Source organism: Bos mutus, chromosome 10 (assembly GCF_027580195.1).
Source record: "Bos mutus isolate GX-2022 chromosome 10, NWIPB_WYAK_1.1, whole genome shotgun sequence".
In the NCBI taxonomy this organism is placed as follows: domain Eukaryota; kingdom Metazoa; phylum Chordata; class Mammalia; order Artiodactyla; family Bovidae; genus Bos; species Bos mutus.
The window spans coordinates 61,350,292-61,373,110 of record NC_091626.1 but is presented as its reverse complement, the minus strand read 5'-3'; the positions used below and the strand labels follow the sequence as shown (position 1 = coordinate 61,373,110).

The window sequence follows — 22,819 nt, the reverse complement described above, 5'->3', positions numbered from 1 at the left end:
TCCTAAGATCTGCCCTAGGGGTTCTGGTTTACAGACTTTGGTCTCCAAGGCCAACCAAACACCGTAGTGAATTTGAGATTTATCGACAGGCCTAGCAGTCTCTTGGAGGCCAGGCAGAGTGTGGTGTTGGGAAAGGAGCCCAAGACACCTAGTTCCTTATTCTAAAGAGCTCTCAGTCCACCCTATGACTCAGTCATCGGTACTTCTCTCTTTCCAAGGAGCGCAGAGTATCAGTCCTTTCTGTGATGGCAACAAGTTACTGGGTTGCCAACAATTTATTTAGTTGTCAACCTGCAGGATGAAGAGAATGAAATTCTGTTTTGTATTTTGAGCCATATTCAATAAGATTACTGCCTCAAATTCCTACTTAATATTGATAATCATTTCCTGAATAACCTTACACAGACTTTTCCCTGCCACCCTAATTTAACAGCAGCAAGGGCTTATAAGTGGAATTAGTTAGGGAGCTATGAATACTCCCAAACCTATGATAAAACACCCTGTCTCTCTTGAAATTCATTGTTCTTTGTGTTAAGGAAGAACTGAAGAATTAATATGGAATCAAGCAGATCTCTTTGATGGCTCATTTTTAAGATTTACAATTATAAATTATGGTGACAAGCTAATAGAATGCTGAGAAATAAGGCTAGGTAGGTGATTCTTTTGGACCAGGATGAATATTCAGATTAAGAAGAACTGCTAATGAAATCCCAATCACATAGTAATTTCCCCCCTATTACTTTCTGGAACTCAAGTAGCTATATGGCCTAATTAGGCCTGTTTGGGGGATTATCACATTTTATTTCTGCAATGAATGGCATCACTCGGCGTTTAATATTCATTGAGGGTTTTACAGAACAGAGAGGTTTCCATATGTCTCTAGAGCAAAACATTTGTGTTTGCCATCTGCTACTCAAGAGTAGTTCTGTAGAAAAAAGAATGCAAATCACTTGGTTCTTTAATTACTTTGGAGTTAGGCTATACTATAGCTGGGACTGTGGGACAGCCAAGTCATTGCTTCAAGAATACTGTTGTTTACTTAGCCACCAACTCAAAGGACTCTTTTTCAAGCAAATGGCATGAAAAGAAATTGAAGCCTAAAATTATCTTTGTCCTTTTAAGTAGAGTCAAAGACCATTGTGAAGTGATGTGTGAGGCTTTTTAAAGTTGGCATTAAGGAGACACTATCCAGAGCACTGGACACTGAGGTCAGTATAGAAACATCAGTTCTCTTAGTCCTGACACCAAAGGAATATATGACTCAATACTTAAAAAAAAAAAAAAAAAATTCAAGGATCTTGAACTCAATATCAAAAAAGGTAATTTACTCTTAGTCACCCAGGAGCTAATGACCTTGACTTTGGACTCAGTGCCACTTGCTTCTCCCTCTCCCGTTCTCATTAGCTTCTTGAATTGTGATAATTGTCTGCTCAGTAGTATCTCCACTGGCCTATGGATGTACACCATTAGTTTTGTTTAATCAAGAGTAACTTCAAACAACAGAGTTTAACCAAACTGGAAACCCTGGAGCTTCCAGGTTACTTGTAGATTTCAATGACTGATCCTTTTTCTAATCCTTCTCACAGTAAAATTTCATTCACTGTGGTTTTTAGCATATAGAATGTGAAAAACTGGCAAATGAAAGGGACCTTATTTGGCCACTGACTTGCTATGAGATCCTAAACTCATAGGACCTCTGATTTCTAAGGCTATTTTCTGCTTTAAATTGCTATAAAATCAGTGCGTTTAAGAGATCATTTATTCTAATGTTTCCAAAGTTCATACCTCAGAATACTAAGTGAATCAGCAGATGTTAGTAGGTGAAACTGGAAGAGAGAGTTTCATGGTCAAACTCGTTTGAGAAATGCTATCAAGTGTTTGGAAGGTACAGCCTGTCGGAACCTTTCTAGGCTGATGCGGCCTCTGACTGCACCACTGGGTGTGGCGGGCAGCTTGCCCTGCTGTGCTGCTCCAGGCCACTTTTTGAAGAAGTGTCTTATGGGACCCATGGGCTTCCCTGGTGGCTCAGCAGTAAAGAATCTGCCTGTAATGCAGGAGATATGGGTTTGATTCCTGGGTCAGAAAGGTCCTCTGGAGAAGGAAATGGCTACCCTTTCCAGTATTCTTGCCTGGGCAATCCCACGGACAGAGGAGCCTGGGAGGCTACAGTCCATAGGGTTGCAAAGAGTTGGACACAACTGAGCAACTAAACAACAACTTACGAGATCTGTATGTTTTGCAGAATATAATTTGGGAAACTCTGATGTAATCAAAACCCTTAGTTTTAGTGATGAAAATCAGCATGTTTACAGGAAGCTGTAGAGAAAGGAGGCAGTGTCCATTACCAGAGTGTCCATTACACACTGGACTGAGAACACTGCCCTGCCTCCTGGGTTTCTCCTGACTCCAGGGCAGGGCTCTCTCATGCCTCCTCTGTCACCATCACACCCACAGAGAGGTCAGCCAAGGGTGGGGGTACTGCAATGGCTGTTCCCTCCCTGCTTTGGGCTGTTGCTTTACCCTCAAGTCCTGGGGGGACTGGCAGATACTGTAGTAACTGAAATAAAAATCATCTTAGGTGCAGGAGCAAATTCACCCAGGATTCTGAAAGTGCAAAAAGCTAGATCCTTAAAGGAACATTCTGGATGCTGTTTTTTAGTGGGGGGAAAAAGGCAAATATCAAGTAATTAAGCTAACATTCTCACATTATTTCTTTTCTGTTATTCTATATTTTGAATGAGTTATAGGATGTGTTAGACTGTCACATCACTCCCAGGCTAATTTATTACAGTGACATCTAAAGTTCTGTAAAATGATCTGCACAATAAAATGGTTTTAAATGAATTATTTACACTTCTCTAGGGCATGAATTATATTCACATTTTATCCCTAATGACTAACACAGGGCTTGGCATATATTAGGCACATAATATGATAAATATGTCTGTGTTAATTAGTAAATTATAATCTGATGATTAGGCTTTAATAATGGTAATAATATATTAATGGTACTAATGATGCCCTACTTTTCAAACATTTCCTTGTCCTGGTTAAGGTTGATGAACAGAAGCTAGTTAACACTCCTTATTTGTAACCTATTTTCATAAACAGTTGCATTGTGATGTGATGCTTCTTTTAGGCAGTAATAAATGTGATCTCTTCTGTATTTGACTTTGAGACACATACACACAGACTTAGTTCTGGAATGAGTCAGTAGACATCAAGTTCTGTCTTCCCGTTATTACTGAATTCTGCTTTCGGTTACTTGGCCCATATTAAACATCTCCAGAGAAAATACACATAATAACAAGCCTGAAGAAATGTGTGATCCCAGAGGGCCTTTTGAGTCATCAAAGAAGGATTAAGTCATGTTGGTAAATTATAGTCTGTGTTCTATACAGTTGACCCTTGAACAACATGGGCTTGAACTGTATGGGTTCACTTACATGTGGATTTTTTTTCAATAAGTATCCAAAAATATATGTGTAGAACATCCTGTGCAAGACTTGAAGAGAACAACCTATACTTACATAAACCTGAGGTGAATGATATTTAATTGAGGCCTGCAGGATCTTTAGTAGCAGCAGGTGGGATCTAGGTCCCTGACCAGGGGGTCAAACCCAGATTCCCTGCATTGGTAGCATGGAGTCCTAGCCACTGGACCACCAGGGAAGTCCCCTCTTACTATTTTATAATTTTGCTTTCCAAGAATTACAGGACCGTAGAGTATGCCTCTCTTTCCCTCCCTCTTTCTCTGTCTCCCTCTTGTTACTGGAGAAATTGCACATCAGCCTATCACCACAGGTAAGTGTTTTTTGTTTTGTTTATTTGTTTTGTTTTAATATTGGGACTTCCCTGGTAGATAGGTGGCTAGGACTACACATTGCCAGTGCAGGGGGGCCTGGGTTTGATCCCTGGTCACAAAATTAGATCCCACATGCTGTAGTTAAGAGTCTGCATGCCGCAACTGAAAAAGATCCCACATGCAAAGGGGAAGGACATCAGAAGGAATGCCCCATCTCAGGAAAAGGAAGGCCCAAGCTTAACCCTCTTCTTCTCAGCTCTTGGTAACCAAAAAAGAAATTGATGGGGCCTGAGGGCTCCTCACCTGGTTCCACAGAACACCACCCTGATCTCCTCTGAGAAATCCAGGGTTACTTTAGAAGTAGCAGGAGAGCAAATTGAATTTTTGTTAGATACTGGAGCCAGATTCTCAAAGTTGACAACCTCAATAGGGGATGCAACATCAAAGAGGAAGGATACCAAGAAATATTGTCCTAAAAATGTCCAACATATGGCTCTTTTGACATCCTAAAACTGGGCTATACATACGCAGTTAGTAAAAAACCAACTTTCCTATAAGGAACTTGTTTCTTTGAGATGTAAATGTTCTATCCAGGCTCTCAGGAACTTTTATCTAGACCATTTTTAATTCCTGGGACTGAAAGAGAGAAAAAAAAGGAAGCTTTTTAAACTTAAGAAGAAAACTATGACATCTTTGTGTCTATATGAATGTATATATATGTTCATTATAGATGTGATATGTCTACCTTTAGACAATATTATCAAAGTAATTTGTGGATGAGCTCTATGTGATTGGCTTAAGGAAATTAAGCACTTAGAAAAACTCTCACAGATGTTAAGGGAACTGGCCAGAATGAATTTCAGGTTCACATGATCTAGGAAATAGTTTCTATAATATCAATATCTGGTATTAAAGCCAATTTAAGTTTGGCTTAACTTAAAAACTAAATTAAGTTAAATGAACCTTAGTTTCATTTGAAACTAAAATAAGTTAAATGATGAGAATTCATTGACTACCTAGGTCATTTCAAATAGGATAAATACTGGAACAGTAATTGCTGGCAGGTCTAAGCTTACCTATTTCTGCCTTCTTATCAGAGAGAAACCGAAGATGCTTGGGTTTATTAAACACATACTCTGTACCACATTGGTGAAAGAAATTTTGTTATGAGAAAATGTGTCTCTAGAGATTATGGATTGTGTTCAGAAGTTTTCCAAGTGGGAAATACTAGTATGATAGACAATTTATAATTGCTTGCTTCTTGGTTTTCACTGGAGATTAAGGTTTTTAAGGGTTAATATTATAATATATGTAATTAAAGCTACTAAGATAGTAAAACAGTTCAGTATGCTAGGACAGTAGGATGTGTGTTTTCAGTCAAAGAAGTGTGAGGAATGGAAATGCATTTCGTTAAAAGAAAAAAAAAGGGAGGGGGTTTCCCTGGTGGTCCAGTGGCTAAGATTCTGTGGTCCCAATGCAGAGGGCTCAGGTTTGATTCCTGGTGAGGGAACTACATCCTGCGTGACACAACTAAGAGCCCAAATGCCACAAATAAAAAGAAACCAGATGCAGCAACAAAGGGCCTGTGTGCCACAACTCAGACATGGTACAGCCAAATAAATAAGTAAATATATTTTTTTAAAAGGTAGTTTTGCCCTAAAGCTTTTTCTTTTTTAATGGAAACTAAAATAAAGGACAAAATATGAATACAGAAAATTGTAGGTTTATGGAAAAGGAACACTGAGAAAAGAACTTTGTACATGGTCAAGACTGGCTTAGACTGGATTAAATTTAATTAGGTAAACAGATTCTATAGACTGGTATAGGACTGGAGTATTGTGCCCTCTATTGAAAGAACAAAGTTTTCCTGAAGTTCCGCTTTTGATAACAGATTATGTGAGGTTCTTTGCCTTTCAGTTCAGTTGCTTAGTCGTGTCTGACTCTTTGTGACCCCATGGACCAGCACACTGTGTCCACTGTTTCCCCATCTATTTCCCATGAAGTGATGGGACCAGATGCCATGATCTTCGTTTTCTGAATGTTGAGCTTTAAGCCAACTTTTTCACTCTCCTCTTTCACTTTCATCAGAGGCTTTTTATTTCCTTTTTACTTTCTGCCCTAAGGGTGGTGTCATCTGCATATCTGAGGTTATTGATATTTCTCCCGGCAATCTTGATTCCAGCTTGTGCTTCCTCCAGCCCAGCATTTCTCATGATGTACTCTGCATATAAGTTAAATAAGCAGGGTGACAATATACAGCCTTCATGTACTCTTTTTCCTATTTGGAACCAGTCCATTGTTCCATGTCCAGTTCTAACTGTTGCTTCCTGTTCTGCATACAGGTTTCTCAAGAGGCAGGTCAGGTGGTCTGGTATTCCCATCTCTTTCAGCATTTTCCACAGTTTATTGTGATCCACACAGTCAGAGGCTTTGGCATAGTCAATAAGGCAGAAATTGATGTTTTTCTGGAACTCTCTTGCTTTTTCGATGATCTAGTGGATGTTGGCAATTTGATCTCTGGTTCCTCTGCTTTTTCTAAATCCAGCTTGAACATCTGGAAGTTCATGGTTCACGTATTGCTGAAGCCTGGCTTGGAGAATTTTGAGCATTACTTTACTAGTGTGTGAGATGAGTGCAGTTGTGCAGTAGTTTGAGCATTCTTTGGCATTGCCCTTTCTTTGGGATTGGAATTAAAACTGACCTTTTCCAGTCCTGTGGCCACTGCTGAGTTTTCCAAATTTGCTGGCATATTGAGTGCAGCACTTTCACAGCATCATCTTTCAGGATTTGAAATAGCTCAACTGGAATTCCATCACCTCCACTAGCTTTGTTTGTAGTGATGCTTCCTATGGCCTTTAAGTGGTCTGTATTTGCTTTTGAAGTCTTTAGTCATTTTAGTTAAGTGAATACTGCTTCACAGTGACCTGTGATCCTATTTGACCAAGTATCTTGAAACCTTTTTGATATTTTTATAAAATCACCAAATATCAAATTTTTTTGTCCATGCTGCAGGGCTTTCAGGATCTTAGTTCCCCAACCAGGGGTCAAACCTGTGTCCCCTGAGGTGGAAATGCAGAGCCTTAACCACTGGACTTCCAGGGAAAGTCCTCCAAATATTAAATTCTAACTGAAGTTCTTTTGACCTACGGCTAACTGTGATGTTTCAGAGGAATCCTGAAGCATCTTAAAGAGAGATATTAAATTAAATAGGATAATCTGATATGTTAAATTACATGGGAAGCGCTGTCAAATAAGTGATAAGCCATCTGAGGTTATACTATAGGAATGTGCTCAGTTGCTCAGTCATTTCTGACTCTTTGTGATCCTATGGACTGTGGCCCGCTAGGCTTCTCTGTCCATGGGATGCTCCAGGGAAGAATACTGGAGACGATTGCCATTTCCTCCTCCAGGGGATCTTCTCAACCCAGGGATCGAGCTTGAGTCTCCTGTGTCTCCTGCATTGGCAGGTGGATTCTTTACCATATCATAGGAATAAATATCATAAATATATTATTAACACAGACATTCTAGAAATTATACATTTCTGAACTTTGGATATGTCCTGGTATGATTATGTTATAATTTTAGTTGCTATCTTAAAATGCTGTATGTCAAAACAGTAACCAAGATCCTTTGTCAATTACATTGTAATCAGGTGTGAATCATGTCTTTTTAAGTCCTTTGCCATTTGTAGACAGTTATTGTTATACTTTGATATTTTGCAAAAGTGCTTCATCTTCGAGAAGATTCTTAGGAAGAAATTTTTGAAAAGTATAGGTCTCTGATAAATTTCAGATCATACCATTGAACTAGGTAAGAAATTAAAGAATCCTAATGAAAACCTGTCTAGGTTTAGGTTGACAGGTTTTCATTAGGATTCTTTAATTTCTTACCTAGTTTTAGACAGCATATTAAAAAGCAGAGACATTACTTTGCCAACAAAGGTCCATCTGGTCAAGGCTATGGTTTTTCCAGTAGTTATGTATGGATGTGAGAGTTGGACTATAAAGAAAGCTGAGCACCGAAGAATTAATGCTTTTGAACTGTGGTGTTGGAGAAGACTCTTGAGAATCCCTTGGACTGCAAGGAGATCCAAGCAGTCCATCCTAAAGGAGATCAGTTCTGGGTGTTCATTGGAAGGACTGATGTTGAAGCTGAAACTCCAATACTTTGGCCACCTGATGGGAAGAACTGACTCATTTGAAAAGAGGAAAGATTGTAGGTGGGAGAAGAAGGACAAGGTGGTTGGATGGCATCACAGACTCAATGGACATGAGTTGGAGTAAACTCCAGGAGTTGGTGACGGACATGGAGGCTTGGCATTCTGCAGTCCATGGGATTGCAGAGTCAGACACGACTGAGTGACTGAACTGAACTAAACTGAATGAAAACCTGATGGCTTCATAAAACTATTAACAAAAAGGATCAGTTACTGAGTGAACTGATGAATATGGTTATAATTTTTAGGGTTTTTGTCTAAAATATTACTGGCTTTAATCTGTGTTTTCCAGACATAATGATACACTCCCTCTCAAGCTAATTATGACTAACAGCAATTTGGTAAATTAAACCTTTGGAAGTAAAATGGAAATGTTTATCTTTTCTCTCCACCTGATTCCTCCTCCAAAAATTAGAAATCCTTAAGTTTTCAACAGCTTTATCAGGTAAATAAGGAAGGTCACCTCCTAACGGATGCAGGAAACTCAATGTTTGGAGACCTTGAAAATGGTGGAATTCACTCAAATCTGTAGATGTTGCAGGTGATATCTGTGACAGGCCCACAGAATGGCTTTTCTGGCTTTGAGAAATATTTCAACATTTCAATCTGAGATCCCTTATGAAAAGCTCCAACCCAACCAATTTAAAAGAGGCTAAGTGATCAATCAATCAGACTTATTCTGAAAACAAATTGGTCTTAATTTGGCTACATTTGGTAAAAGTGAGGTTAACTTTAGAGGAAAAGAATGTTTCAGTGGATATTAAAATCTAGTTTTGTTAATTGAAGTCTGTATTTACTGTCTGAGACTCAACTGCCAGATAGCTACTTATTGTTAAGTTACATAATTACAAAGTTTAAATGAACTGTTAAAGGGACACTCTTAAGTTTGTTTCTGAAGCTTACCATGACAATATATTTTTAGATGAAGATCCAATACCCCATGTTCAGGCCCTATCAAAATCGAAAGTTATTGTGTTAGCCATACATTTGCCCTGATGTTCAGGAGGAAAAGAAAATTATCTAGTGAAGTTGCCACAGAGTATAACTACTCATGACAGGTATCTCTGCTTGCTTTAAGTCTAGGGCTAAAAGCACTTATACAATGTTTGTGTTATAATTTGATACAATTGATAAATGTGTAACCTACAAAATGTTTCCCCACTAACATACCTCTGAGCCTCTTCACAGATACCTGATAAATTCTCCCCCAGTGTGGATACCTAGGCAAATATTTCTATATTAACAAAAAGGAGGCCTAGCACCAAGGGACATGATGGACCCAGGACAGGCTGCAACCACCCTGGCATCAAGGGACAAGTATTTTTGTGCGTTAGAAGACTTGCGATCAAGAGGGGAACTGACAAAAATCTTCTCACTGAGGTATGGGGTAAGTCATGCTGGCTTATACATGGTTTAACTTAAACTTTACTGACCAGAGTGGCCTGTTTTGTGGCCTATAGAACATCCATTGTACATCTACTTTGGCCATTAAGGAGAGGACTATTTTTAGAAAATCAAACATTAAAGGAAACTCCCTGGTAGTCGTGTTTAGGACTCAGCACTTTCAACTTTCACTGCACTGGGTCTGGTCAGGGAACTAAGGTCTCACAAAATGCATGGCACGGCCAAAAGAAAGAAAGAGAGAAAGAAAGAAAGAAGTCAAACATAGAGGACATCATCACTCTCATAGAGGCTTTAGCAAAATTTACCCAGCAAGCCTTAACAACAGTAATCAGGCTGTCAGTCTAATCAACTCAGAAGTTTCTATGATGAAAAAATGGCCCTTGATATTTTAAAAGCCTCCCAAGGAGGAACTTATGCTATAATATATACCAAACGCTGTTTTTAATTCCTGATGAGTTTTCTAATGTGATCCACATGTGATCATTTTTCTAAATGATCCACATGAAAAAATCAAACCTCCTCTCTGAAGGTTCCCTTCCCAGTTTAGTGAAAATATTAGAAAAATGGTTTGGTTTGGGGGCTCTTCGCTGAAGTCTCTGCTAATGATGTTGCTATGTTGCTGTTAATTGTCTCTCCCACTGTGCCTCTTCTACACTTGCTAGAATAATGCTACTGAAGCAAGGTTCAGACACTACTTTGGTGGACCCCAAAACAGACCTAGCTCTAGCAACAAGGGAATTTCACTCCTCTAATTCAGGAAACTGAAACATCCATTCTCAGCAGGAAGCAATTACAGAGGTCTTAACTTTAGTCCCATACCCCTCAAGACTGAAGACTGAAATTTCTTAAAGGGGGATTTTGTAAGCAGCTTGGGTAGAAGGTCCCCACAGAAAGAAAACTAGGCATGACTTTTGACAAAGAGAAGCCGCTTTTGGCCTAAGTCATTTTGTAATCTAAGCCTGACCACAGTGCTTGTCCTTGGACAGATCTCAGTAATTAATAATCTTAAGCTGGAATCAAGATTGCCGGGAGAAATATCAATAACCTCAGATACGCAGATGACACAACCCTTATGGCAGAAAGTGAAGAGGAACTAAAAAGCCTCTTGATGAAAGAGAAAGTGGAGAGTGGAAAAACTGGCTTAAAGCTCAACATTCAGAAAACTAAGATCATGGCACCTGGTCCCATCACTTCATGGGAAATAGATGGGGAAACAGTGGAAACAGTGTCAGACTTTATTTTGGGGGGCTCCAAAATCACTGAAGATGGTGACTGCAGCCATGAAATTAAAAGACGTTTACTCCTTGGAAGAAAAGTTATGACCAACCTAGATAGCATATTGAAAAGCAGAGACATTACTTTGCCAACAAAGGTCCGTCTAGTCAAGTCTATGGTTTTTCCAGTCATCAAGTATGGATTTGAGAGTTGGACTGTGAAGAAAGCTGAGTGCTGAAGAATTGATGCTTTTGAACTGTGGTGTTGGAGAAGACTCTTGAGAGTCCCTTGACTGCAAGGAGATCCAACCAGTCTATTCTAAAGGAGATTGGTCCTGGGTGTTCTTTGGAAGGAATAATGCTAAAGCTGAAACTCCAGTACTTTGGCCACCTCATGTGAAGAGTTGACTCATTGGAAAAGACTCTGATGCTGGGAGGGATTGGGGGCAGGAGGAGAAGGGGACGAGAGAGGATGAGATGGCTGGATGGCATCAGTGACTCGATGGCCGTTGAGTCTGAGTGAACTCCGGGAGTTGGTGATGGATAGGGAGGCCTGGCGTGCTGCGATTCATGGGGTCACAAAGAGTTGGACACGACTGAGCGACTGAACTGAAGGGAACAAAAGAATGCAGGAACAAATGAGTGTCATCAGGCAAGGGAAGTAACAATAGCAAAGATAAAAAATCATCTGTAAAGACTCCCAGTTGTATTTCAATGGTAAAGAAGAGCCTGAAGCACTTAAATTACCAGATCAACCTGAATCTAAGGAATGATGATGTTGACCTTTTCTGACCCATGTGACTTCAATCAACTAAAGTTTGAACTCTGTTGACATCTGCCTCAGTTCTGCACTAAATTCTTCTCTGCTCAAGCTCCTTCATAAACATGCATGTACCTTTGGCTTAAAACACCTCTAGTTTTGCTGTTTGGAGAGACACTTCTTTGGGAAAGATCTCCAGCATTGTCATTACTTGCTGCAAGTAATACATACTTCCTCTTTCTGATTTTTGGCTTGGTTGTGTCTTTTGGCTCAACACCCACCATGAGGTAAACCAAGTTTTTGGGTAAAAGTGTGACATCTACAGTGTTTTGTATCATGTAAGATAACATGGATGCAAGTACTTACAGAAGATTCATCTTGTAAACAAATAACTTAAACAGTATCAATAAATATAGTATAGTACTGTAAATGTTTTTTCTTCCTTATGATTTTCCTAATAAAAATTTCTGTAGCTTATTTCATTATAAGAATATACTATATACACTACATATAACATACAAAATATATGTTAATAGACTGTTATGTCATTGGTAAGGCTTCCATTCACTAGTAGGCTATTAGCAGTTAAGTTTTGAGAAATGAAAAGTTTTATGCAGATTTTTGACTGTGTGGGGTAGGCACCCTTTCCCCACATTGTTCAAAGATCAACTATATTTTCATTCATCTAATAAAAACATTTTTTAGCACCTACAATATATAAAGCAACTCTCTAAGTACAGTAAGGGGAATAAAGATGAAACTGATACAAATCATCCTTTAAGAACTCAATGGCCTTGCAGGGGAGGTGGAGCACACACATAAATAATTGCAATGCCAGGTAAAATTATGATCTGCCAGTAATGTGCTGCTGTGTTATTTATAGTTCCTTCCAAATTAGTTTACTTTTCTTTCAAAACTGGTAGTCTATAGTTAAGCAGATTGCAGTTTATTAGAACTACCTGTTCCCTAACTATTCTGGATAAATGAAAAGTTACTTTCCTTGTATCAGTGACATCAGATATTATCAGCAGCTATCAACATCATCTGAGAGGCATGCTTGTCATTCAATGACAGAACTGTAGCATTCCAGCAAAGTCTTATTGACAACACCAAGTCACCTTCTTTGGACCTATAATTCACCTGAACTGGAAGGGCAAGGAGGATGAATCAGATAGCATGGGAATTTAAACTGCAGTGGGGAGGCAGAGGGCATGCTTTCAGGAAGTAGGGCAGTTGTGTGGGTAGCAACACAAAAGTAGATGGGTCATGTTGTCAAGTGGCAACCAGAAATGGGGTCAGTACAGGCACACAGACTGTCCCTGGCTCTGCAGAAAGAGTCTGTGTGAACAGATAGAGGATCTTTGGCGGAGAAGTCTATGGGGGCAGGAAGAGAACCTATCTGTCCACACTGCAGATGTGACCACTATCTGATGGTGTGAATTGATTTATTCTGATTTATTCTGTTTTATTCTGATTTGGACTGTATTTTTATCTCCATTTTGAAAGCAAAATAATAATAATAATGAATTTATATAAACACTATCTAAAGATCATTAAGGAAATACATCCTTCATACATTAGGAACAAAACTGTAGGAGAAGGCTTCACTAAAGCCTTTGAATCAAGACATTAGAATTCAGGGACTTCCCTGGTGGTCCAGTGGCTAACACTCCATGCTCCCAATTTAGGGAGCCTGGGTTCGATCCCTGGTCAGGGAACCAGATCCCAGATGCCACAACTAAGATTTCAAATATCAGATTAAAGATCCCACATGCTGCAACTAAGACCCAATGCAACCAAATATATATATATATATATATATTTAAAAATCTCATTATTTAAAAAACAAAAGAATCCAGAATTCAATGCTGTTGGCACTGACATACATAGCAGCCACAAGTTAGCATCAAAATATACATCTTATACATTTCCTTATTTATATCTTTAGCCTTAAGAATTTTTTAATAATTTTATTTAATCATTTCGTTTTGGCTGACTGGGTCTTTATTGCTTTGCACAGGTTTTCTCTAGTTGCCGTGAGCAGGGGCTCTTCATTGTGGTGCTGCGCAATGCTTCTCAGTGCAGTGGCTTCTCTTGCTGTAGAGCATGGGCTCTAGGCACGTGAGCTTCAGAGCTGCAACACACAGGCTCAGCAGCTGCAGCCAGCAGGCCCGAGAGCACACAGGCTCAGCAGCTGCAGCATATGAGCTCAGTAGTTTCGACTCACAGGCTCAGTACTGTGGTGCACGGACTTAGTTGTGGAATCTTCCTGGACCAGGGATCAAACCTGTGTCCCTTGCACTGGTAGGTTGACTCATCCACTGTGCCACCTGGGAAGTCCTGCCTTCAGAATTTGGTGATAAAAATACTGTTTATATGTGGATATAGTTCCCTTAAAAGTAAATGTTGTACATCATTAATTGAAACAAAATAGAGATATGAGTTAATAAGAAAGCTTGTGATGTAAACCTCTTTTCATCTCAAGCCCCAGGACTGGGATTATGACTCTGATGCTATGGAAAATGATGTGGACAGAGGGATCTGTTTTGTCCCCAGGGTCCTAGCAACCTTGACTGACCTAAGGACCCCTCCACAAAGAGCACGGCAGCACATTTCCAGGGGACCAGGGAGTCATGCTTCTCTTTTTCTTCCTAGTTCGTCCATTTTGGGGTGGCAATAGCAGGGGTACCCTACTTAGTGTCACCATCTAGAGTTCAGACATCTGGTTATTTTTATGGGAGCTCAGCCTCTCTAGTAAAATATTTAATTACAGAGCTGATTCATTTGGTTTCTGGCCCTTATACCTACTGAAGACCATGCCTATTGCCCAGAGTAAGTAAGTTATTTGTGGAAGGCGGCAGACATAACATTTGAAACAGCTCATGCCTCTGGGTCTTATAACTGAAATGAAATTATTTTATGGTAACCAGATTTGTATAGACTCCAATATTAACTCACACTTCTGGATGACTTATTCTTTGGCCAGATATCATTTGTTCTTAGATCTTGGCAAGAGGCCCCTCCCTGGGGCCCACTCTTTAGAGAGCCCCCTCTTGTTCTCTTCTGGTCACTCCTCTTCACTAGTCAAGGAATCCACAGGCCAAGTGATTTATTCACTCAGAGCCCTGCCCTGCTTTTAGGCCCAGAATTCCCTACCCAAGTCCCTGCTTCTTCAACTGGCATGAACCTCTTTTCCTGATCTATCCTTTCAAGGGTAGATTGTGCTATTGATTGTGGTACCACAGGCCCAAGGTGGTGGTCATGAGGGGGTGCTGATGTGGCAGGAACTTGCACGGATGTGGGGTGGGATCATCACTGAATGTATACGAGGCCCTTTCTGATATGGGCCAGGCCTGTCCGTGGGGAAGGACATCAGGTCAGAACTGTTCTCCTGGAACCAGACCATTCTGATGTGGACCTCTGAGAAGTTCTGCATCAGTCAAACTAATATTACAGGTCATTATAAAGACAAGTCTGTCAAGATAGGGAAAGTTAACCAGCCTATCAAGGCTAACTAGCTTGTTAGCTCCAGCTACAATTTTTACATGGACATATGGTATGTGGGCCTCCGGTTTTCCTCTTCCCCACATCCCACCAATATGGGACTAGGCCTGCTCTTGGAATAGGTTTGCTTCTGAATTCATTTGAAATTTTAATGTAAAGAATCTGGTAAGAGAGGGGTGAAGAGTGGGTAACGAGCAGGCTGCTTTCCACCAAGTCAAATGTCAAAGGCAGCATTGCTACAACTGCCCACATGTCCTGGCCTGCTCTCTGGCCTGACGGGAGAAACTTTATGTGCATATGTGTTTCACATCCACTGAGAGCCAGAAAAATAAGAGTTGGCTGTTTTCAAATAATTCAAGCCACATACTGTGCTCCAATCATAACGGCTATCATTCCGCTGCCAAGCAGCTCTTGCCAGCTGATGTCCTTAAGGTGCTTGGAGTTAAGAACTGGGTACTTTGAAGGCCTCTTCCAGGCCAAAAAAAGAAAAAAAAAAAGAATGAACTCGAAAGGGAAATGGGGCAAGGTTCCTTGGCTGAGCACTAATTCACCTCAGCAAATCCCTAAGCCTTACTATCTGTTTTGTCAGCTGTAAAATGAGCAGACTACTTCAGACCTGGCTCAGAAGGCGCGGAGTGGTAGGTTTAATTAATGGTGATTGTGATGGCCTTTGTCATGTAAAGTTGTATACAAATGAAAAGGAGCATTAGAGCTACTTTATCCAGAGTCTGGAGTTCATCCTGCTTTCTACTGCCACAGTTAAGCCTCTAAGTCCTGTTCACAGACCACTGCCGACTTCAGGGGTGAAGAAAAGTCCAGCTGGGCTCGCCTTACCTGAACAAAAAGCGGGTTTAGTCTTGGCAGTGGAGCACAGAGCAAGCGATCATTGCACAGTTCAGATTTCTGATGGCAGGCGGCACCGAGATCCACTGGATCCAGCTGGCTGCAGATGGTGGACTGGTTTCTGCAATCAAAGGACAAAGAACAGGTGTACTCATTTATTCCTGGGGCTGTTTTGGAAAGATCTTAAGACTGAAAGTTTCATGTTGAGGGGAGAGTTTTTGTTTTTTTGGTTTTTTTTTTTGCACTTCTCCCTGTTGTCCCAGGTTTGCTGGCTGACAGCTCACGGTAGAGGTGCTTTCTTTAGGGACAGTGTTTGTTTACTGAGAACAGGCAACAAGGATCAAACCTAAGATCCATTCCTGCTTTTAGTCTTATAGCTTATTACAAAGGGTCACAACTCACAGTTCACTTAAAGACACAGGTACATGATTAACCAGAAGTCATAGTGGGCCTGCTGAGAATCACACCTGAGAATAGTTGATTACTTTGGCTAACAAGGGATTTCTATCCCTCACATGATTCAGCTAACAACATTCATATGCAGCAAATCGTAACTTTTATATACTTAGTAGACATGATTGTTCCTTCCCTTCATCTCCTGGAGCTAAGATGTTACTGGGATGGCACCTCATATTCAGTGTTCTATTATAACTATTTGTATATCCTCTTGCTCAATATTAGATGACCTTGAGCTCCTTGAAAACCCTAAGAGGGTCTTAAACATTTTTACATTCCCCTCGACGTCAGTGCCTGTCTTCAGTTCAGTTCAGTCGCTCAGTCGTGTCCGACTCTTTGCAACCCCATGGACTGCAGCATACTAGGCCTCCCTTCCATCACCAACTCCCAGAGTTTACTCAAACTCATGTCCATTGAGTCAGTGATGCCATCCAACCATCTCATCCTGTCATCCCCTTCTCCTCCCACCTACAATCTTTTCTAGCATCAGGGTCTTTGCAAATGAGTCAGTTCTTCCCATCAGGTGGCCAAAGTATTGGAGTTTCAGCTTCAACATCAGTCCTTCCAATGAAGAGTCAGGGCTGATTTCCTTTAGGATGGACTTCTTGGATCTCCTTACAGTCCAAGGGACTCTCAAGAGTCTTCTCCAACACTACAGTTCAAAACCATCAATTCTTCGGCACTCAGCTTTCTTTATAGTCCAACTCTCATGTCCATACATGACTACTGAAAAAACCATAGGTTTGACTAGACAGACTTTGTTGGCAAAGTAATGTCTCTGTTTTTTAATATGCTGTCTAGGTTGGTTATAACTTTTCTTCCAAGGAGTAAGCGTCTTTTAAGTTCATGGCTGCAGTCACCATCTGCAGTGATTTTGGAGCCCAGAAAAATAAAGTCTGACACTGTTTCCACTGTTTCCCCATCTATTTCCCATGAAGTGATGGGACCAGATGCCATGATCTTCGTTTTCTGAATGTTGAGCTTTAAGCCAACTTTTTCACTCTCCTCTTTCTCTTTCATCAAGAGGCTCTTTAGTTCCTCTTCACTTTCTGCCATAAGGGTGGTGTCATCTGCATATCTGAGGTTATTGATATTTCTCCCTGCAATCTTGATTCCAGCTTGTGCTTCATCCAACCCAGTGTTTCTCATGATGTACTCTGATCAAAAGCAAAAGAAACAAACTTGCTTAGATGCATTGAAAATGAAAACTCCTCATGAGATAAAAAAATGATAGGAATGCCTTCTGTTCATTAGGGAACTTCATTTTCAATAAAAAATATTTCTTGCTGGAAGATCTAAACATTTTATATTGGTTAAGTTCTTCAGCTTCAGCCAGACTTAGGCTTCTATCTTGGTTCTTGCAAATTACCATTCGTGGGAACTTGACTAGCATGGTGCCTTAGTTTCTTCATCTGTAAAATGTGGGAAATAATACTATCCATCTCATAAAGATGTTATAAACATTAAATGAGATAATCTATGTAAAATGCTTAGCACAGTGCCTGGCAAAAAATTAGTGCTCAGATAATACCATCATCATCATCATCATCATAATCATTGGAGATTGCTAGGAAGGAGTCTTGGTTGCTTTCTGAGACTAAAAGTATAGCCTTCGGGGACCTCCCTGGATGTTCAGTGGCTAAGACTCCATGCTCCCAAGACTCCATGTTCAATTCCTGGTTGGGAAACTATATCCCACATGCCACAACTAAAAGTTGACATGCCTCAACAAAAAATACCAAAGATTCTGCGTGCCGCAACTAAAATCCTCCCTATGCAGCCAAATAAAGTTTCTTTTAAAGCCTTCAGATTTAATAACCTGCTCCAGAGTTCCCTTAATGCCACCTTATTAATCTGAGGCACAAATTCATTTATGTTAGAACCTCCATGTTTTCTGCTTCTAATCTCTGATTTCAGGTTTTATTCTTTGGATACCTAGAGAAGTATAAATATGACACTTTTCATTCAGATATAATATGAGGGCTGTTTTAAAAGGCACTTTGCAAATTAATTGCCTGTACATATAACTAAGTAATTCTGTTGCCTATAAAAAATATACTGTTAGGCAATGTAGATCCTTGTAAAACAGGCTCAGTTCCACTGTACTTGGTAGGTCTTTAGTTTAAATTGGTTTTTCCCCTTAATGTATAGTTCCTAGATTATTCTACGTGAAAAACAATGTTTTACTTGCAAACCTTCATCATCAGTTTGGTGACGTTCGTGATGAAGGTCTTTTCAGTTAAACTATGTTTAGGTATTGTTCAGCATTTCAGGGAGAAGGCAGAGTTACAGCGAGGCAGCTGGAACAGGGTGGAGGGGGGTCTTAGAGCCACTGGCTGTCTTAACGACAGTTTGGAGGGAGTAGGCACCTTAGGGGGTCTTCGTTCAGTCTGGGTCTCCTGTTTTAAGAGCTTCTGTGCCATCTGCTCCCTCAGGGGTGGGCCCCAGGAGTCACTACCACCCCAAGGGCCCACAGCTGATTGGAGGAGACACTCCCAACCCAAATTGAGACAGCCAGATTCTCTCTGCGGGACATCTGGAATGGGGACACAGGCCTTCTGGTCAGTCACTATTGGCCCCAGATCTAGGACACCATACAATTAGGGGCTGGCATGGTCATTTTCACTATGTGCTCTGGGAGGCAGGAAAAACTGGAATGTAGAGAAAGATGACTAAAACAGCGTCAGGGAGAAAAAAGTAGAGATGAGAAACCAGGTTGCCACTGGACAAAAAGGGGAGGGGGTGAGAGAATAGCTGTGTACATTCCCAGGGGCCTCTCAGGGCTTTGTTCTGACCCCCATGAGGCCCAGCTGCCCTTCCGGCCCTGGCCCATGTCCAGCCCACTCTCCATTTTAGCTCAGGCAAGCTTGAGCTGTATCTGTTATGTGAAACCCAAGGAGCCTTGGCTAAGCAAGTGGGCTGGCACGGAAAGAGAGGCCAAGCCAGGCATTCTGGTTGCACAGGCATGGTCCACATGGGGATGCCCCTGTGGGGGTGGGGTGGTGCCATCACACTGGTCTGCCAAAATCAGACATGCATACAAGTGATTTTTGCTGATGATAAAACTGAATAGAACAGATTCATAGTTATTCCAAAACAATGTTCTCTCTTAGTCACTTCCTGAAATGCTTTCTTGTGTAGTAGGAAGCAGCTGGCATTGTAGATGGCACACCCAGAATTGTGTCTAACCCTGAATATTTTTAAAGGGGTACATGTACCTACAGCTGTCATTGGTCATGCATGTTGCAGGAGACAAAACAAGGCACAGCTGCATAGGCACTGGTCTCTTCTAAGGAGCTGTAAGTCCCCATGGCTGGGCCACTGGACACTCATCTGTAGCTTTGGCCCTTCCCCAGATTCAGGGTCAAACCCTGTCTCTAGCTGAAGGCCTTAAACAGCCCTGTTTTGGTAGTTCAGGATATAATTAGGATATCCTGTAACTTGTCCTGATCAGATGCCCTGGTTCTGGCCTCTCAGCTTTTGCCTTCAACCTGGTATTGAGTCCTTGTTCTAATTCCCTGCTGTAGAGTCTGAGTCCTTGGCTCCCCAGGTTTTAGCTCCTCTTCCATAAACTGACCAGGACCCTGGCCTTTTCAAAATCAGGACTCTTAACTTGTTTACGTCTATTTTCTCCAGGTATCACACCTGAAATGTGGACCAAGCTGGCAGCTCACTAAACTGCCGCTTGTCCTGCCTGACTGAGGCTGCCAGTCTGGGTCTCTCACACTGTTCCTCCCCCATGCCACAGTCCCTACTTTCACCACTGCCAATAATCACATTTGTTCCGTGTATAGGACACCTACATTTTGCTACCTTCTGGATCTTTCTAATTTCAGTTGATTCTAATTGAGTCTCTCTCAAGTATTATGTCACTTGTTACTACTCTCAGGAGCCATGTGGTCCTGCAGGCCTGCCTGCCTGGTAGACTCCTCCACTGATTTCAACTGGGCACCAGTCACAAAGCCTCACACATAGCAGGGGATAGGGAGATGGTGTGGCATGCAAAGACCACAACATGAATATGGGCATCCTGGACAGACCTGAGTTTATATCCTAGCTCCTCCACTTGCCCCAGTTCCTTAATGCCTGTAGGACTCAAAGGTGTTGAAAGAATTATATGAGGTAATATATCTGTTAAAATTTATTAGTTATTTAATAAAATACCACATTTTTTTCTTTTTGGATGCACAGCACAACGTGTGGGATCTTAGTTTCCCGAGCAGGGACTGAATCCATTTCCCCTGCTGTGGAAGCATGGAGTCTGAACCACTGTACCGCCAGGGAAGTCCCTATCAAATTCAGTACTTAATAAAACACACGTCTTTCTTTCTTGAACTTGTATTTCTAACAGTTTATTGAGATTAAATCTACAAATCATTCAACCTACTGATTTAAAGGGTACAATTCAATGGTTTTTAGTATATTCACTGAACTTATATTTCTTAAAATGGAATTAGAGCATAAAGGCTATGAAGATTAATAACAGGTAAAAAGGCTTAGATTTTAATCAGCTATGATTTTTTGTAAATCAAGAGTGTGATGCCATTGTGTTGCCAAAAAATCTTACGTGACATTGAGCTATGCTGATACACATGTCCATTCTTCCTCCTACTTCTCATTCCGACTCTCTGTTTTTTAACTAGAGGAAAGAGAAAAGGAAGCCCCAAATCATCAATATGGATTTTTTTTAGCACTTCTGATGATAATGGAAATATTTATAAAATAAGACTCTGGCATTACCTAATTAGGATATTGTGCTCATCTCTCCCCCACTCTGTGTTAAGGGACTTCATCTTAGTACTTGAAACTGGCCATGGTGGAAACAGCTACAGAAATTAGCAAACATAGCAAATCATCTTCCCCTACTCCTCCAGCTCATCGACCAGTGCCCACTGCTTTAGCAGCCACACTACCCAATGATGACAGAGCTGGCACTGTTAATAACGACAATAGACCCTCTACTAGATTTCTTGACCATGTGTCTCTATAAGAAATATATTTAGATAATGGTAGTTAACTTCCATATAAGGGCAATCTGGAATTTAAGTAATTTATTGTAATTAGTTTCAGATGAGTAGAATATTTAGGGGGAAATATCTGGGGAAGACTGGGCTCATTCTTAACGGCCTTCTAGGCCACATCTCTTTTTAAGGAAAACCCATAATCACCATGGTCTGTATATTTGAACAGCCTATTCTGCACAGCTACTTATGGAGTGGCCATGTAACAGACTAGGAAGACACATGCAAGATGAAGGCCCCCTGAAAGTGGAACGATACAGCACTCTGTTGGCCAGTGCCTGTCCTGCACAAGTGGCTCCTTGTGCCCCCTATCGGATTTTGAAAGAACAATCTCTCAGCCTCGATTCAAAGGTGAGACTCCAGCAAGTATTTTCTGCAGGTGGAACATATTTGTAATCTCCTTCAAAGTAGAACTATTGTAAAAACTTTGCCCTGTACACATTGTCATGAGGGAAATCGCCATCAGTTGAAGATTCCCATAGTCAACTGATTTTTATTTTTTGGCCATGCCATGAGGGTTGTGGAATCTTAGCTCCCTGAACAGGGACCAAACCTGTTCCCCTTCAGTGGAAGCCAAGTCTTAACCACTAGACTACCAGGGAAGTCCTCCAGCTGATTTCTTTATCATCAACAAGCTCTAGGAATTACAGCTGGCATTTATTGAGCATGTGTCGTATACTATGTACTTTAGAAGCACTGTCTCATTTTATCTTCAATTAACCTTATCTAATAGGTATAAATCATCAGGCAGTCTATCAGATCTAGTCCCTGAAAACTATTTCTCACTTCCACTGTATAATCATAAGGGATTTGATTTAGGTCATACCTGAATGGTCTAGTGGATTTCCCTACTTTCTTCAACTTAAGTCTGAATTTGGCAAGAAGGAGTTCATGATCTGAGCCACAGTCAGCTCCCGGTCTTGTTTTTGCTGACTTGTTTTGCTTGTTTTCTCCATCTTTAGCTGCAAAGAATACAATCTGATTTCTGTGTTGACCATCTGGTGATGTCCATGTATAGAGTCTTCTCTGTTATTGGAAGAGGGTGTTTACTATGACCAGTGCGTTCTCTTGGCAAAACTCTATTAGCCTTTGCCCTGCTTCATTCCGTATTCCAAGGCCAAATTTGCCTGTTACTCCAGGTGTTTCTTGACTTCCTACTTTTGCATTCCAGTCCCCTATAATGAAAAGGACATCTTTTTTGGCTGTTAGTTCTAAAAGGTCTTGTAGGTCTTTATAGAACCATTCAACTTCAGCTTCTTCAGTGTTACTGGCTGGGGCATAGACTTGGATTACTGTGATACTGAATGGTTTGCCTTGGAAATGAACAGAGATCATTCTGTTATTTTTGAGATTGCATCCAAGTACTGCATTTCAGACTCTTTTGTTGACCATGATGGCTACTCCATTTCTTCTAAGGGATTCCTGCCCACAGTAGTAGATATAATGGTCATCTGAGTTAAATTCACCCATTCCAGTCCATTTTAGTTTGCTGATTCCTAGAATGTCGACGTTCACTCTTGCCGTCTCCTGTTTGACCACTTCCAATTTGCCTTGATTCATGGACCTAACATTCCAGGTTTCTATGCAAAATTG

General features: G+C 40.8%; 1 protein-coding gene and 1 long non-coding RNA gene across 4 annotated transcripts in view; one reads left to right on the top strand and one right to left on the bottom strand.

The window, feature by feature from the left end:
- LACTB (lactamase beta) overlaps positions 1 to 22,819 on the bottom strand; it is a 70,461-nt gene that overhangs the window by 4,298 nt on the left and 43,344 nt on the right. For all 3 annotated transcript variants that reach the window (XM_070378043.1, XM_070378041.1, XM_070378040.1), the window contains one exon: positions 15,741 to 15,870. The gene's annotated coding sequence lies outside the window, so the exon portion shown is untranslated. The remainder of the gene's footprint in view (positions 1 to 15,740; positions 15,871 to 22,819) is intronic.
- LOC138989401 (uncharacterized) overlaps positions 1 to 22,819 on the top strand; it is a 36,063-nt gene that overhangs the window by 6,671 nt on the left and 6,573 nt on the right. The window contains exons 2-3 of the long non-coding RNA XR_011465664.1: positions 9,213 to 9,404; positions 21,396 to 21,577. This is a non-coding gene — a long non-coding RNA (uncharacterized lncRNA). The remainder of the gene's footprint in view (positions 1 to 9,212; positions 9,405 to 21,395; positions 21,578 to 22,819) is intronic.